General features: G+C 35.2%; 2 pseudogenes; both read right to left on the bottom strand.

Annotated features, from left to right (window-relative positions):
* Nucleotides 1-272: 272 nt before the first annotated feature.
* On the bottom strand, nt 273-1,464 carry LOC145141102 (flavonol 3-sulfotransferase pseudogene; annotated as a pseudogene).
* A 1,154-nt stretch (nt 1,465-2,618) lies between these two features.
* LOC145137899 (gamma-tubulin complex component 3 pseudogene) lies at nt 2,619-5,295 on the bottom strand (annotated as a pseudogene).
* Between the last annotated feature and the right edge of the window lie 705 nt (nt 5,296-6,000).

Here is a 6,000-nt window from a genome sequence, read left to right as displayed (position 1 = left end):
CGGAGTCTTAACCTATATTTCCAGAAAAACTTTTATTTTGCATTTTGTATTATATGTTATAAATTTATAATGTGATTTGATTTTAGCTAATTTGGCTCTAAAAATAATAAATGAAATAAGCAGTACACTTACCTCACATCACTAACTTTCCTAATTAAACTATATATAATTTTTGTTATATTATCAAGTAATTAGACAATCACTAATCATACAAATAAAACTGTAAGACATTTGTATTTATAAATATAAATATAAAGCATGTATTATCCACATCTTAGAAAGAAACATTTATAACATAATAAATGTGCTTTGTATGATCATCTTTTATCATATTGTTCTAGGCATGTCATAAAGCAATTTTTCCATTTTTATATTATGGGTGTTGTCCGGAATAAAAATTAAATGTTCAAACTCGACCATATGAGGCTCTTATTTCAGCACTAAACCGGTGCCTTCCATCTTCTGATCCATCAATTCATCTATTTTTTCTTTCATCTCATCGGTGAAATACTTCTCCCAATCTCCATCTTCAGCCTTTCTAAAATAAAGTTGGTTTTCAACCCCATTAGACCCTACTGGACTATGAACTCCACTTTTATTCACCTCCAAATTGCTCAACTTCTCAAAACTACACAACTTCACAATACATTCAATCACACCTTCTTTCTCTTCTTCGATTGTAAACGGATGCCCAATAAACTCAGCCAACCTCTTCACGTTGCTTCTAGCATCTCTCTTCATATCTTCATATTTCATAAGAAGAACTTCTTGAGGTCTTTCCAAGCTCGCTTTCCAGTATCCCAAAATATGATCCCAATAAGGTCCATACCATGAAATCCCTTGACAAAACTCATCAAACGCATCCTCAAAACACGCTTCTTCCTCAGCTACTTTGCACGCTTTTCTAAAGAACTGGTAATTATAAACAACGACATCTTTTGTGTTACGATATATGTAAACAATCTTACAGTTTGAAGATACAACAGATTCGGGTAAAGAGTTGTAAGGAAGGTGTGTAGCGATAAAGGGGATGAAATCAGGGTTATTGTTTATCCGGTTGTATTCGATTTGTTCAAATTCTCTTTCGAGCAAAGGGATGCATTCATGGGGAACGGTTGTGAGCAAAGGGTTGGTAGATTCATCAAACTTGTTTCGAGTAACAATGGCGAAAGTCAAGGCCTTTAGCCATGTTGTGCCTGTTTTAGGGCAACTTGAGATGATTACGTCACTTGGGTTGGGTTTGAAGGTTTTATGCGCTAAAAAAGCCCATTCGTGGAACTTTTGAGAGTTCCAAAAGCCTTTATACTTATACAACGTGTACCTTCCTTTCAACCAGCTGCTACTGTGTTGTTGAAGTGTTTTGAAGTTGATCATGTCTTCCATGGCTTTCGGCAATTGGTAATTAGTTAGGAAGGTTTGCTTGATAATATCAGTTTAATTAATTAAATGGTGCATTCATAGTGCATTGATTTATAGATAATTTTTGTCATTATTATATTTAAATATTTGACTAGTTTAACACGGTTAGGTAGAGATCATTATTCATTAATACATTATAATCACTCACTCCGTATTCTACTAAGAAATAAACACAAAGTGACAAAACTTCATAAGCTTTAGCTGTACATTCGAGATATATAAAAACAATAGTAAATTACAGAAATAGCCCCTGTTGTTTGGTCAAATTTGCAGTTTCAGACGAACATTCGAAAAGTTGAAGTCGATAGGTCACAGGTTTTCAAATCTTGAAGTTTTGGTCATTGACTCATATAAAATGACTATACTAGCTTTTCTGATATATTTTCTTTTTCTTTTCCTTTATTCATTTATAATTTGTAGCAGTATAGCATCCGTCTCATCTCATCCCACAGTCCCCACCCTAACCTACACCCCATCGTCGATAAAAACCATGACGACCTTTTGGCTGGTGATGGTGGTCAGAGAGGAATACGAGATAAAGAGAGAAAAGAGGAGAAGGATTTTGATGTTGCAACTGGTAGAGTGGGCCATAATATTAAAATAACTATTTTTAATTACTTAGATAAAAAAAAAAGGCAAAATTAAATACATAAAGATAAAAATAGCCCTTTTATATAGGTCATGGACCAAAACCGTGAGATTTTGGAAACCATATGGATTAAACCTATCAAATTTTTGAAAGACCGAACATAGAGCTGGCAATAAGTCGACCTGAGTTGGGTTCGAGTTTTGATCAGTTTCGAGCAATCATCCATTTGATTAGTTTCCGATACTCATAGATATTAGAGGCTTTTGCTTTTTTGGTTAATGGTTATCCAATTTTTGGGTTTGTTTATCATCTTTTGTTAGTAAAAGCAAGCACAAAATAACAAGTGAAGGACCAACCACGTAAAAATTTGAAACTACAAGGACCGTCTTCGTCAAGAAAAAAGTTAAAGACCGGAATAGTGACTTTTTGTAAACAACAAAGATCATTCAAGTAATTTTGTCTATAAACTTAAAAAAAACAACATTATTTTATGAAAACAATAAGTTAGAAGTATATAAACTAATTAAACTGATGGATGTACTTGAACAACCTCAGAATCTTGACAATAAAAAAACTGAAATCATTGTTGAATATTTGCAATAAGAAGAAATGAAAGTAGAATGCTATATTAAACAAACCAATGAAAGTGAAATTGATATTTCTTACTTTTAACACATAATACTATATAACCTAGTTAATAATAACCTGAATCTAGCCTAAACATGAGGAATTTCAAGTCAACATGTTGTTGCATAGGCAATTGACAAATAAACCCCTTCAATAACAAAAAGTACTCTTTTGACACCTCATCTAAATCATGTCCAATATTATTTATAAAATCACCAGCACGTTGTGTTACAGCTTTTCTCCCTTCATTAACCCATGAATCTGTTCCTTTTGAACCTTTACCTTTTTTATCACTTCCAAATCCAAAAATTCCTTCATAAAGCTTATCAAGAACACTACTGAACTTCAACATCACATCAAACAACATCAACAGAGTCTTATTAACACCTTCACAACTTTCTCCAAGAAGTGACTTTTCAATAACTGATGACAAATATTTATCATGAGCACCAATTAGGTCATCAAGATCTTTAGCTATTTCCATTTCGTTACAGAACTTAGCCCATGAAACCTCCAACACTTCAAACATTATGTACGATTGCAAGTTTGTCAGGAAATGACTCATTTGCCCCCAAAGAACTTGGCAACGTCTTAAAACTATCTGGAACTTTACACCCTTTGGCAACTTAGTCAGTAAATAAGTAATCAAATTCGGTTTCATGGTTTTCCATGAACGAAGGATTCCATGTTCTACCCTTCTGATCTTCCATAAAAAGTTAAAGATTTTCAAGTAATCACCCATGGCAGATTCTGTAATTATGGTGTTCAATGGAACTCTTGGATCATAATTCAAAGAAAACACATCCCAGCCAATGTCATGGACCCCATCTGTTGTGCCATGTGGCATCATCTTAACTGTTAATCTATCTAAAATATCGGGATCATCATGTTGTGCACTAGATGACAAAATTGCTTTTTGTAATAGCCCAGAAAGATGAAATAAGCTGATTGTGTTTGCAGGGTCTAAAAGCACTGGCTCAATGAGTTCCATTAGGTATTGAACAAAATCACCTTGACCTAAGAGGATATATCTTTTGATAGCTAGACAGTGTTCTTTAAACTTGTATCGATTGAAAATTACATCCATTAAATGTTTATCTATTCGTTTTGATGATTCAGTGACTAAAGATTCAAGTGCATTAGTTTCACCATATCCAAGACCCCCTCTCTTGGGATTTGTCCATGTGGAACATGTGCTTTCTGTTGCTAAATCAGCCCAAGTATGATCATTACAACAAACTTTAAGAAAATTAATGGACTTACCTGTTCTTAGAATCTGATGAGCAAGAGATTGAGAGATGAAAGAAGGAAGCATGAGATAGTTGACTTTGTAACCTTCCCTCCAGAGAGATTCTGGTTTGACAGATTGTTCAGAGACAAAGAACTCAGAGTATGAATCTTGAAGATCGCCTTCCAAGACCCAACTCCTTACCATTTCGAAAAGAGGAGACGAGAGTTTTTGAAGTAATTGTTTCATGAAATCATGAAGAAGAGGATCACCATGTTGGGCGTGTAAGTGAATTGCTCCAGCCATTGCCCCACCCTTTAGAGACCTGCAACTGTCTACAAGAACAGCCATTCGCCTCATCTTCACCATTGACTCAACTAACCAGACTGAGAGTCGCCTCAGAGAAAGATCATGTGATTGAAGTGTTGTCAGCAACTTATCATACCCTAATAGCTCATCTTGTAATGCATAGCAGAATGCTTCAGCAACCTTTCCAACATTTTCACTGGGAAAACCATCTATATTCTCACAAATATATCTGATTACCTTTTGATACAACCATCCAAGCTCACATAGCTTACGAATCATGATTCTAGTAGCTTTTGGAACCTTGATAGAGTCTGGTAGAACATATCCATCAACAGTATCATCAAATTTCACATACTTTCCGTCGATTCCTTGACAAACAGACAACACATCACTCACCAAAACCTCCTCTGAAACATCACTCTCCATGTTTACTAATGTAGCAAACTCTCTGTAAGCCATATCCCGCATATCATCGGGGTCTCTGGAAATAGATAAAACCCCTCCATTTTTCAATTTTTTCAAGTTGTGATCACTCAATGCCCTTAAATTATCATTCCGACCTTTCGATCTGTCCTTTAAATCACTAGGATCATTCCCATTGGTGTCAGAGGCAGCAAAGCTCCGATCCGTTTGGAATTTAGGGTTGCTACTTCGATCTTCGGAAATGACTTTGAGCAAATAAAGCACGGCGCGCTTGTTCTTAACACTACCAGGTCCAGTTTTAGAAGCGAATCTAGAATAAAGATCTGCAAAAGTTAACGCATCAGATAGCTTACCTTGTTTAGCCATGTGACTCTTTATGGAGTTAGCCATAGCGGCTTCGTTAGTCACTGTCAATGGCGTCATTCGGCTGGATAGAATGCGAATGGCGTACTTGACATCTTCAGAGTTAGGGTTAGGTTTAGGGTTTGAGTTAGAGTGTGGAGAGGAAGAATCGCTTTGTAAATGGCAGACAAGTTCCCCGACTAGATCACCGACACGGCGGTCGTCTTCCATTGATGTGTCGGGTACAGGGAGGAAGGAGATGTTTGAAAGGTTGGATCAAATCGAGGGTTTTCTTATGGCGCGGAAATCAATAGTTATGAACGACAAGTTGCTCGCAGATTTTTTTTTTTTTTTTTTTTGTTATTGAAAACAGCAAATAGATTAAAAAAAACACAAAGCTTAGCATAAAGTAAAGCAAGGCAAGATCCAAGAGAGAAAAATAGCAAATTAAAAGACATAAATATGCTACAACAATTAAGTAATTAAACGGAAATTGAAATGATTGAATCCTCTTCCTTCTATATTTGCACCAAACAAACGATATGGAGATGATGTTATCAACGACTTTTGTAAGTGGTACTCTAACTTTTTTTAAAAACTATATCATTTCGGGCCAACCAAACATTCCAGATCCTGCAAAAGAAAATGGAATTGATAATTGATCTTTTTCGAGGGCAATTATCCCAAGAAGCATCATAGTCAAGGAATTCAACGATTGGTACATACGGATTATCAAAATTAACCGTCAATACGTTAATATGTTTGGTCCATTGGATTTGTAAATATTATTCTTTTGGTCTTCATCATCCTCCTCTACAACCATCTATTTATTATTATTCATTGGTGTGGATCTAGGACTTGTATATGTTGGTGTCATAACTCATGAGAATAATATAAAATTAAAAAAAATCAAGTATGGTCAAGACGGTTTTAAATAATCGGAATAGGTAATGATAAATGATGACATTGACCAAATGATAAACAATGACCTTGACACGACTTTATATTGCTAACCTAAGTTCATCAACATGCAGACTGTTTTGGCTGATTCTAAAGCAATGCA

Source organism: Lactuca virosa, chromosome 9, assembly GCF_052849685.1.
Source record: "Lactuca virosa cultivar CGN04683 chromosome 9, Lactuca_virosa_CGN04683_v6, whole genome shotgun sequence".
Classification (NCBI taxonomy): domain Eukaryota; kingdom Viridiplantae; phylum Streptophyta; class Magnoliopsida; order Asterales; family Asteraceae; genus Lactuca; species Lactuca virosa.
The sequence above is the reverse complement of the archived record's forward strand: the minus strand, read 5'-3'. Positions and strand labels throughout refer to the sequence as shown.